A 13089-nucleotide genomic window follows, 5' to 3' on the forward strand; every position below is an offset into this window, starting at 1 on the left:
AAAAAAAAAAAAAAAAAAAAAAAAAAAAAAAAAAAAATGTTGAACATATACACCGTGACAAAAACATTGTTATTCTTTGAACTTCTACTTTTTTTTTTTTATTAAGGACATATATTACACTAGTTATAATATTGGCAATCCATAAGTTATATTCATGTCTCTTGTTTTCCTATTTTTAAAATAATTTCGATCAAAAATAGGTGAATTTAAAATTTGATCTGCCTATCCTAAAAAAATTTGAGACCAAATAGTCTGGTCTAAAACTAAATAACATAATGAATATGTAATGTAACTAAGCACAATCACAGATAGTTAATGTAACTAAATAGCGTAGTAATGTATAATGCATATATAGTGTCTCAATATTATGAAACTTGATTTGATTATAATATTTTTTTGAGCAACGATTTGATTATAATACTATATTTGAAAAAATGATTTTAACATTCCATATAACATTGTAAATGTTATAAAAAATTGGCATTTATATATATATAATAGAGTTTATTCTATGCCACGTAGAATGCCACGTATTAAATTTAGAGGTTGAGAGCACGACACGTGCCAAGGCAAAACTCACCAAAACCTACGGTGACACGTGGCACATGAATTGCTTTCTTCTTTCGTTAGAATTATATCTACCGTAGCCCACTGTCTCGACTGAATTTGAGGCCCATTAACGGCCCTCCTATTCTCCACAACCTTCATCTTCTCTAATCCCTAATTTTCATATTTTCTACGAGAACGGCAACGTCTTCCCATCTTCCTCCATTAAGCTTCTCCGTTAACCCNAATTTTAGTTACTTCTTTTCCATCTGTAATTGCTTTGCAGATCCAAAATTTGTGATCCTATAAATAGCGATGAAATCCTCTCCAAATTCCAGTTTTCATCACACCATTCTATTTTTTTATTAAAAACACAACCTGCAAAAAGAAGCCAAATAGTCATCATCCTCCGCGAAACTTTAAGATGATCTTGCTGAGGTTAAGATTGAGTAATGATCTCTCCACCTCGAAAGAACCACTTGACAGTCGTGGTGCATGTTCGCCGCCATTGCCAGCGCGTGTCGCGGATCTCAGCAACGGTGGAGAAGAGAATTCCAAGCAAAATGACAGCTGATATCAGAGCTATGGCTAATCTATGTACAATTGGAACTGGGCCTAGGGAGAGGCCGTATCCACATTGGATCGGGAGGACTGCGAGGAGGATGTTGATAGAGATGGCAGCGATAACATAAGATGAAACGGCGGTAAAGAGAAGACAAGTGGAGGTTAACTATCTTATGATATTCTGTTAAATAGTCTTCCATGCCAGAGTGGCCACTGATCAATATACAAAAAGCAAAATCATATTCGTGCGTATGGAATCATAGTACAGTTGACGAATCAAGAGTAAAAATGAGAGATACTTTAATGTGACGATTGTTGTTTTCTCATCGGCTTTCTCTGTTTGTAGTTAGAGAAATAGAGAGAAAGAAATATTTCTGCATTGGTGATTACTTTTACAATCATTTACCAAGTAAAGATCGTCAGTAGTTGAGTGTAAAGAAAATAACATTATTTGTCATAATTGTGAAATCCAATTAGGTTTTGATTTCTCCTCTGTTTTTATGGGGGTGTGTTGAAACTCTGGTCTGTTTGTGGTTTTTATAGATCGCTTCTTATATTTGAAAAATAATTATAAGCTTCAGAATGGAGACACTGAGTTTTGAAGCGCATAATATTTTGCTTATACACTTACATTATTAAGTTATGCCGTTTAATTGATAATCTTGTGCTCATATTTTACATGAAAGGTCTATAAGAATATAGTAGGAAGCGATTATTACTATGTTGCTCCTGAACTATCAAAGAGGGATCCATATTTGGACTTTGGAGTGCATGGATTATTCTATACATTTTGCTTTGTGGTGTGCATTTTTTTGAAGAGCATAATTCTTTTAATTTTGTAATTATATATGCTTTACGATGTTATTGTGGAAACTGAGAATAGGATACTTGGCACTAAACAAACTATAAACTTTCATTCAATACAGCAAACACCGAAAATATTATAGAACTGAGTTACTTCTTCTGGTTTTAATCTCTAAAGAGAAAAACGAATTTCAAAAAACATTTATTTCTGGTCTGGTTTATCCTTATTTCAAGATTATTAATGGTTAGATTACGGTTTAGTTCGTCGAGTAAATTATTTGGTATGATGTTGTATGAAAATCAATTAAATTCTCCTATAAATGCAATACTTTTGTTGTCTTTATTGATTTATAAAATTATTAATTTGTTAATCTGTAAAAAAAATTTCAAATAGCATGAGCAAAATGTCCAACAAATAATTTTGCTATAAACAATTTCAAAAGATGCTAAAATAATTTACAAACATAATTAGTAAAACACTAATAGTTAAACAAAATTTCATTATAATTTGAAAATATAATATAAACTGAAACAAACATATAGTATAAAACATCATTTGTTGTTAACTAAAAATCTATTAATTATTATTTATGACATTATTCAAAATATTTCTATAGTACTTTAAAACATACCTTTTTATAATTTTATCACATTATATTGTATTTTCAATTGATTTATTTTGGAGTAGATTAATTTATTATTACGAGAAAATTAATTAGTGTAACATTAAAATTTGAAAATCCTAGAAATAAAAAAATTATTAGTTATCATTACTTTAGATATTCTTCAACTATATCAAAGTGAAATAAAATTCCACAAGAAAAAATGTAAATCATAACATTTTCCTGAATTTCTTTTATTTAAAAAATTTGTGTCCTAGCACAAAAATGAATGTTACTGTTACTTTCAAATATAACCAACAAAATTTATTGAATTTTACAGTATGATATTTTAATTAAAATATGTTTATAATTATATATGAAAAATAATTTTAACAATTAAGGCAGTGATGTTTCTTCAGTTTCTTTAGTTATTTTTTAATCATATTGTGAATGGTGTTACCTATTTTTTGTTTACGAAACCCAATTTACAATTTCATAAATTTCATGCTACAATAGAAACTTTTTTCTCATCTATATAAATAAATTAGCAAAATATTCTAAATATCAAAACTATTCAAAAAAACATATTTTAAATATAATATTAAATACAATATAATGTATAATGAAGTAATTTATATATATACATATATAAAAAAATTACTAAATTAAGTCACTTAAACTTAGCAAAGAACTACAAAATATTCAATTATAACTATAAAAATGAAGAAACTAATAGAAAAGTAACAAAAAAAAAAAACTAAACTATTTCCGTAATAGTAAACAAAGACGTAGATATCTACATCAAAGATATCTGATTTACACCTATGAAACGACCTTAAACGAACTAAAATATTTGAAACATAATCTTATAGTTATATATTTAAGTGTTAATTTAGAATATAAACAATTAGATTTATACTTTCGCTATTTTACTTGGTTCTTAAATATTATTTCTAGCCTAACATATGCTGTAACGAAATGCAATCATGTTGACGCAATCCATTCATACAAATGATAATCATGAGGACCACGAGCTTATTCTTAATAACTTAAAATATAGTAAACCACAATTAACCAACCAATTTTGGACTCAAAATTATCAAAAACCATACAAGGACAGAACCACGTACACCTCATTCACTCAATATAATATCTTATACATCGTAATCTATAAATATAGCCACAAACATCGAACTCAAATATAACTAATCTTAACATATATAATCCTTCAACACCCTAACATTCTCAAAAGCCATAAACATTATTATATACTTATCTGATCAAAAGCTTACAAAACACACACACAAAGGGAATATAAAATTACATAACCTGTACAGAAAGAAAAATCTTAAAAAGCATGAATTACATTAGAGATGACTTGAAGTTTTGAGTCATATCCACAAAAAAAAATTAATTAGTTAGTTTAATGAAGAATATTATAAAACTAAACATTTTAAATTAAAATAAATATTAAAAATATAATGTTATTTATCAAAGAATAGTGAAAGTTACTTTCATTGTAATTCAAAACAAACAAAAAAATAATTATAATGATCTCATCATTCTTTCATTATTTGTTCGTTTATAATATTTTTTAATCTATAATAATTTTTAAATACTACATAAATTAATATAAAATATTTTTTATTATAACTTCCCGCCCGTAGGGCGGACCGCCTCTAGTTACATATATATATTTTTTTAGAAATGATACATGCATTTACATGTTACACTCTTTGCTACAGGGTAGCCACAAATTTGTTTGCAGCCATGTATTTTAAGTGGCCACAAATACCCATAACTAAGTTCGTAACTGTTTTTTCTTTTAAGTTTGTAATTAATTTAAATATTTTAAAATTTCATTTCTTCGGATAGCTAAGGAAACTGTTGCGGCAAAAATAGCTACAAATTACACCGTGGAAAATTGTGGATATCTACTTAGGGTTTGAATGGTAACCATGAGAACGAAGACGAACACTACATTCCTTAACATTCCTCAAAAATATTACCATTCATGAGGAATATTTTTTCCTCTTCATTCCTTCTCATTCCCTTTTTTGTAGAAAATTATAATGCAAATTTGTTCCTTGTTAATTTTGATAAGGAACCCTCATTCCTCATTGTTCCCAAAATTTTATTCCTATTCATTATTTTCCTATTCATTCCTAATGTTCCTCGATGGTTACCAGTCACACCCTTACACAATTTATATTATAGCTAATTGTGGCTATGGGTCTTTGAATAGCTACAAATCATATTTAGTAGCTAAATAGAGACAAAAAGCTACATAATAGCCACAAAAATTTGTTATAGCTATTTTATGGATATTTAGTGGCTATATTTCTCTCGCCGCAAAATGTTTGTGGCTGAGTCGTGGCTATAAACAAGTTTTCTTGTTTTCTTGTAGTGATATGAGATTTATTCAACTTCCTGGTGATTCTCTACTACTTTATGTATCCAAATCAAGCTTCTTACATCGCGATTCATCCTGGTTTGATTAGAATGACGAAGAAGTTGTCATATTCCCAAACAGGAAAACAGGGATCACCTGATTTGAAAGTGGGATAGCTTCTTCATCCTAATTCCTATGAGATTTATTCAACTTCCGGGTTATTTTCCACTACTTTATGTATCCAAATAAAGCTTCTTATATCACATTTCATCCGTGTTTGATTAGAATGTCGAAGAAGTTGTCATGTTCCGAAACAGAAAAACTAGAATCACTTAATTTGATAGTGGGATAGCTTATTCATCCTAACTCCTATGAGATTTATTCAACTTCCTAGTGATTCTCCACTACTTTATGTGTCCAAATAAAGCTTTTTACATCGTGGTTCATCATAGTTTGATTAGAATGACGAAGAAGTTGCCATATTTCCAAACACGAAAACTGGGATCACTTGATTTGAAAGTTGGATAGCTTCTTCATCCTGACTCATATGAGATTTATTCAATTTCCTGGTGATTATCCACTACTTTATGTATCCAAATCAAGCTTCCTACATCGCGGTTCTTCTTGGTTTGATTAGAATGACGAAGAAGTTGTCATATTCCCAAACATAAAAATTGGTATCACCTGATTTGAAAGTAGGATAACTTCTTCTTCATAACTCCTACAAGATTTATTCAACTTCCCGGTGATTTTCCAGTATTTTATATGTCCAAATACAGCTTCTTACATCGCGGTTAATCCTGGTTTAATTAGAATGACGGAGAAGTTTTCATATTCCCAAAGAGGAAAACTGGGATCACCTGATTTGAAAGTGGGATAGCTTCTTCATCCTAAATCCTATGCGATTTATTAAACTTCCTAGTGATTCTCCACTACTTTATGTGTCCAAATACAGCTTCTTATAGCGCGGTACATCCTGGTTTGATTAAAATAACGAAGAAGTTGTCATATTCTCAAACTGGAAAACTAGGATCACCTGATTTGAAAGTGGGATAACTTCTTCATCCTAACTCCTATGAGATTTATTCAACTTCCTAGTGATTCTCCACTTCTTTATGTGTCTAAATACATTTTCTTACATCACGGTTCATCCTGGTTTGATTAGAATGACGAAAACATTTTCATATTCCCAAACAGGAAGGCTGGGATCACCTGATATGAAAGTATGATAGCTTCTTCATTCTAACTCCTATGAGATTTAATTAAATTCCCGGATATTCTCCACTACTTTATGTATCCAAATCAAGCTTCTTACATCGCGGTTCATCTTGGTTTGATTAGAATGACGAAGAAGTTGTCATATTCCCTAACATGAAAACTGGGATCACCTGATTTGAAAGTGGGATAGCTTTGTCTTCCTAATTCCTATGAGATTTATTCAACTTCCTAGTTATTCTCCACTAGTATATGTGTCCATATATAGCTTCTTATAGCGGGGTTCATCATGTTTTGATTAGAATGACGAAGAACTTGTCATATTCCAAAACATGAAAGCTGGGATAACCTGATTTGAAAGTGGGATAACTTCTTCATCCTAAGTCCAATGAGATTTATTCAACTTCCTAGTGATTCTTCACTTCTTTATTTATCCAAATACAGCTTCTTACATCGCGGTTCATCCTGGTTTGATTAGAATGACGAATAAGTTGTCATATTCCCAAAATGGAAAACTGTTATTACCTGATTTGAAAGTGGGATAGTTTCTTCATCCTAACTCCTGTGAGATTTATTCAACTTCCTAGTGATTCTGCACTACTTTATTTGTCCAAATACAGCTTCTTACATCGCGGTTCAGCCTGGTTTAATTAGAATGACGAAGAAGTTGTCATTTCCCAAATAGGAAAACTGGGATCACCTGAATTGAAAGTGGGATAGCTTCTTCATCCTAACTCCTATGAGATTAAATTAACTACCCGGTGATTCTCCACTACTTTATGTGTCCAAATACAGCTTCTTACATCACGGTTCATCATGGTTGATTAGAATGACGAAGAAGTTGACATATTCCCGAACAGGAAAACTGAGATCACCTGGTTTGAAAGTGGGGTAGCTTTTTCATCCTAACTCCTATGAGATTTAATTAACTTCCCGGTGATTTTACACTACTTTATGTATCCAAATCAAGATCTTTACATCGCGGTTCATCTTGGTTTGATTAGAATAACGACGAAATTGTCATATTCCCAAATATGTAAATTGGGATCACCTTATTTGAAAGTAGGATAGCTTTGTCATCCTAACTCCTATGAGATTTATTCAACTTCCAAGTGATTCTCCACTACTTTATGTGTCCAAATACAACTTCTTACATCGCGGTTCATCTTGGTTTGATTAGAATGACGAAGAAGTTGTCATATTCCCGAAGAGGAAAACTGGGATCACCTGATTTGAAAGTGGGATAGCTTTTGCATCTTAACTCCTATGAGATTTATTCAACTTTCCGGTGATTCCCCACTACTTTATGTATCGAAATCAAGCTTCTTACATCACGGTTCATCCTGGTTTTGATTAGAATGACGAAAAAGTTGTCATATTCCCAAACTGGAAAACTGGGATCACCTGATTTGAAAGTGGGATAGCTTTTGCATCTTAACTCCTATGAGATTTATTCAACTTTCCGGTGATTCCCCACTACTTTATGTATCGAAATCAAGCTTCTTACATCGCGATTCATCCTGGTTTGATTAGAATGACGAAGAAGTTGACATATTCCCGAACAGGAAAAATGGGATCACCTGATTTAAAAGTGGATAGCTTCTTCATCCAAACTCCTATGAGATTTAATTAACTTCCTGGTGATTTTCCACTACTTTATATATCCAAATCAAGCTTCTTATATCGCGTTACATCTTGGTTTGATTAGAATGACGAAGAAGTTGTCATATTCCCTAACATGAAAACTGGGATCACCTGATTTGAAAGTGGTATAGCTTTGTCATCCTAACTCTTATGAGATTTATTCAACTTCCTAGTGATTCTCCACTACTTTATGTGTCCAAATATAGCTTCATATAGCGGGGTTTATCATGTTTTGATTAGAATGACGAAGAAGTTCTCATATTCCCAAACAGGGAAACTGGGATCACGTGATTTGAAAGTGGGATAGGTTCTTCATCCTAACTCCTATGAGATTAAATTAAATTCCCGGTGATTTTACACTACTTTATGTATCCAAATAAATCTTCTTACATCGCGGTTCATCTTGGTTTGATTAGAATGACGAAGAAGTTGTCCTATTCCCAAACATGAAAACTGTGATCACCTGATTTGAAAGTGGGATAGCTATTCAACTTCCTAGTGATTCTTCATTACTTTATGTGTCCAAATACATCTTCTTACATCGCGGTTCATCCTGTTTTGATTAGAATGTTAAAGAAATTTTCATATTCCCAAACAGGAAGACTGGGATCACCTGATTTGAAAGTGGGATAGCTTCTTCATCCTAACTTCTATGAGATTTAATTAACTTCCCAGTGATTCTCCACTACTTTATGTATCCAAATCAAGCTTCTTACGTCGCAGTTCATCCTGATTTGATTAGAATGACCAAGAAATTGTAATGTCCCCAAACAGAAACACTTGAATCACTTGATATGAAAGTGGGATAGAATCTTCATCCCAACTCCTATGAGATTTATTCAACCCCGGTATTTCTCCACTACTTTATGTATCCAAATCAAGCTTCTTACGTCGCAGTTCATCCTGATTTGATTAGAATGACCAAGAAATTGTAATGTCCCCAAACAGAAACACTTGAATCACTTGATATGAAAGTGGGATAGAATCTTCATCCCAACTCCTATGAGATTTATTCAACCCCGGTATTTCTCCACTACTTTATGTATCCAAATCAAGCTTCTTACGTCGCAGTTCATCCTGATTTGATTAGAATGACCAAGAAATTGTAATGTCCCCAAACAGAAACACTTGAATCACTTGATATGAAAGTGGGATAGAATCTTCATCCCAACTCCTATGAGATTTATTCAACCCCGGTATTTCTCCACTACTTTATGTATCCAAATCAAGCTTCTTATCTCGCGGCTCATCTTGGTTTGATTAGAATGACGAAGAAGTTGTCATATTCCCAAACAGGAAAACTGGGATCACCTGATTTGAAAGTTGGATTGCTTTTTCATCCTAACTCCTATGAGATTTATTCAACCCCGGTATTTCTCCACTACTTTATGTGTCCAAATACAACTTCTTACATCTCGATTCATCATGGTTTGATTAGAATGACGAAGAAGTTGACATATTTCCAAACTGGAAATTTGGGATCACCTGGTTTGAAAGTGGGATAACTTCTTCATCCTAACTCCTATGAGATTTATTCAACTTCCTAGTGATCCTCCACTACTTTATGTGTCCAAATACAACTTCTTACATCTCGATTCATCATGGTTTGATTAGAATGACGAAGAAGTTGTCATATTCCCAAAGAGGAATACTGGGATCACCTGATTTGAAAATGTGATAGCTTTGTCATCCTAACTTCTATGAGATTTATTCAACTTCCTAGTGATCCTCCACTACTTTATGTGTCTAAATATAGCTTCATATAGCGGGGTTCATCATGTTATGATTAGAATGACGAAGAAGTTGTCATATTCCCAAACAGGAAAACTGAGATCACCTGATTTGAAAGTGGGATAGCTTCTTCATCCTAACTCCTATGAGATTAAATTAACTTCCCGGTGATTTTCCACTACTTTATGTATCCAAATAAATCTTCTTACATCGCGGTTCATCTTGGTTTGATTAGAATGACGAAGAAGTTGTCATATTCCCAAACAGGAAAACTGAGATCACCTGATTTGAAAGTGGGATAGCTTCTTCATCCTAACTCCTATGAGATTTGTTCAACTTCCTAGTGATTCTCCACTACTTTATGTGTCCAAATACATCTTCTTACATTGTGGTTAATCCTGTTTTGATTAGAATGTCGAAGAAATTTTCATATTCCCAAACAGGAAGACTCGGATCACCTGATTTGAAAGTGGAATAGCTTCTTCATCCTAACTCCTATGAGATTTGTTCAACTTCCTAGTGATTCTCCACTACTTTATGTATCCAAATCAAGCTTCTTACATCTCAGTACATCCTGGTTTGATTAGAATGACGAAGAAGTTGTCATGTCCCCAAACAAAAACACTTGAATCACTTGATATGAAAGTGTGATAGATTCTTCATCCCAACTCCTATGAGATTTATTCAACCCCGGTATTTCTCCACTACTTTATGTGTCCAAATCCAGCCTCTTACATCTCGGTTCATCATGGCTTGATTAGAATGACGAAGAAGTTGACATATTCCCAAACAGGAAAATTGGGATCACCTGGTTTGAAAGTGGGATAACTTCTTCATCCTAACTCCTATGAGATTTATTCAACTTTCCGGTGATTCTCCACTACTTTATGTGTCCAAATACAGCCTCTTACATCTCGGTTCATCATGGCTTGATTAGAATGACGAAGAAGTTGACATATTCCCAAACAGGAAAATTGGGATCACCTGGTTTGAAAGTGGGATAGCTTCTTCATCCTAACTCCTATGAGATTTATTCAACTTCCAAGTGATTCTCCACTACTTTATGCGTCCAAATACAGCTTCTTATAGCGCGGTTCATCATGGTTTGATTAGAATGACGAAGAAGTTGTCATACTCCCAAATTGGAAAACTGAGATCACTTGATTTGAAAGTGGAATAGCTTCTTCATCCTAACTCCTATGAGATTTATTCAACTTCCTAGTGATTCTCCACTACTTTATGTGTCCAAATACATCTTCTTACATCGCGGTTCATCCGGGTTTGATTAGAATGACGAAGAAATTTTCATATTCCCAAACAAGAAGACTGGGATCACCTGATTTGAAAGTGGAATAGCTTCTTCATCTTAACTCCTATGAGATTTAATTAACTTCCCTGTAATTCTCCACTACTTTATGTATCCAAATAAATCTTCTTACATCGCGGTTTATCTTGGTTTGATTAGAATGACGAAGAAATTTTCATATTCCCAAACAAGAAGACTGGGATCACCTGATTTGAAAGTGGAATAGCTTCTTCATCTTAACTCCTATGAGATTTAATTAACTTCCCTGTAATTCTCCACTACTTTATGTATCCAAATAAATCTTCTTACATCGCGGTTTATCTTGGTTTGATTAGAATGACGAAGAAGTTGTCGTATTCCCAAACATGAAAACTGTGATCACCTGATTTGAAAGTGGGATAGCTTTGTCATCCTAACTCTTATGAGATTTTTTCAACTTCCTAGTGATTCTCCACTACTTTATGTATCCAAATCAAGCTTCTTACATCGCAGTTCATCCTGATTTGATTAAAATGACGAAGAAGTTGTCATATTCCCAAACAGAAAAACTGAGATCACCTAATTTGAAAGTGGGATAGCTTCTTCATCCTAACTCCTATGAGATTTAATTGACTTCCCAGTGATTTTCCACTACTTTATGTATCCAAATCAAGCTTCTTACATCGCAGTTCATCCTGATTTGATTAAAATGACGAAGAAGTTGTCATGTCCCCAAACAGAAACACTTGAATCACTTAATATGAAAGTGGGATAGAATCTTCATCCCAACTCCTATGAGATTTATTCAACCCCGGTATTTCTCCACTACTTTATGTGTCCAAATACAACTTCTTACATCTCGGTTCTTCATGGTTTGATTAGAATGACGAAGAAGTTGTCATTTTCCCAAACAGGAAAACTGGGATCACCTGATTTGAAAGTTGGATTACTTTTTCATCCTAACTCATATGAGAGCTATTCAACTTCCCGGTGATTCTCCACTACTTTATGTGTCCAAATACAACTTCTTACATCTCGGTTCATCATGGTTTGATTAGAATGACGAAGAAGTTGACATATTCCCAAATAAGAAAATTGGGATCACCTTGTTTGAAAGTGGGATAACTTCTTCATCCTAACTCCTATAAGATTTATTCAACTCCCCGGTGATTCTCCAGTACTTTATGTGTCCAAATACAACTTCTTACCTCGTGATTCTTCCTGGTTTGATTAGAATGACGAAGAAGTTGTCATATTCTCAAAGAGGAAAGCTGGGATCACCTGATTTGAAAGTGGGATAGCTTCTTCATCCTAACTCCTATAAGATTTATTCAACTCCCCGGTGATTCTCCAGTACTTTATGTGTCCAAATACAACTTCTTACCTCGTGATTCTTCCTGGTTTGATTAGAATGACGAAGAAGTTGTCATATTCTCAAAGAGGAAAGCTGGGATCACCTGATTTGAAAGTGGCATAGCTTTGTCATCCTAACTTCTATGAGATTTATTCAACTTCCTAGTGATCCTCCACTACTTTATGTGGCCAAATATAGCTTCATATAGCGGGGTTCATCCTGGTTTGATTAGAATGACGAAGAAGTTGTCATATTCTCAAAGAGGAAAGCTGGGATCACCTGATTTGAAAGTGGCATAGCTTTGTCATCCTAACTTCTATGAGATTTATTCAACTTCCTAGTGATCCTCCACTACTTTATGTGGCCAAATATAGCTTCATATAGCGGGGTTCATCCTGGTTTGATTAGAATGACGAAGAAATTTTCATATTCCCAAACAGGAAGACTGGGATCACCTGATTTGAAAGTGGGATAGCTTTGTCATCCTAACTTCTATGAGATTTATTCAACTTCCTAGTGATCCTCCACTACTTTATGTGGCCAAATATAGCTTCATATAGCGGGGTTCATCCTGGTTTGATTAGAATGACGAAGAAGTTGTCATATTCCCTAGCATGAAAACTGGGATCACCTGATTTGAAAGTGGGATAGCTTTGTCATCCTAACCCCTATGAGATTTATTCAAATTCCTAGTGATTCTCTACTACTTTATGTGTCCAAATATAGCTTCTTATAGCGGAGTTCATCATGTTTTGATTAGAATGACGAAGAAGTTGTCATATTCTCAAACAGGAAAACTGGGATCACCTAATTTGAAAGTGGGATAGCTTCTTCATCCTAATTCCTATAAGATTTATTCAACTTATGGGTTATTGTCCACTACTTTATGTATCCAAATCAAGCTTCTTACATCGCAGTTCATCTTGGTTTGATTAGAATGACGAAGAAGTTG

This window comes from Brassica oleracea, chromosome C5, assembly GCF_000695525.1.
Source record: "Brassica oleracea var. oleracea cultivar TO1000 chromosome C5, BOL, whole genome shotgun sequence".
Taxonomy (NCBI): domain Eukaryota; kingdom Viridiplantae; phylum Streptophyta; class Magnoliopsida; order Brassicales; family Brassicaceae; genus Brassica; species Brassica oleracea.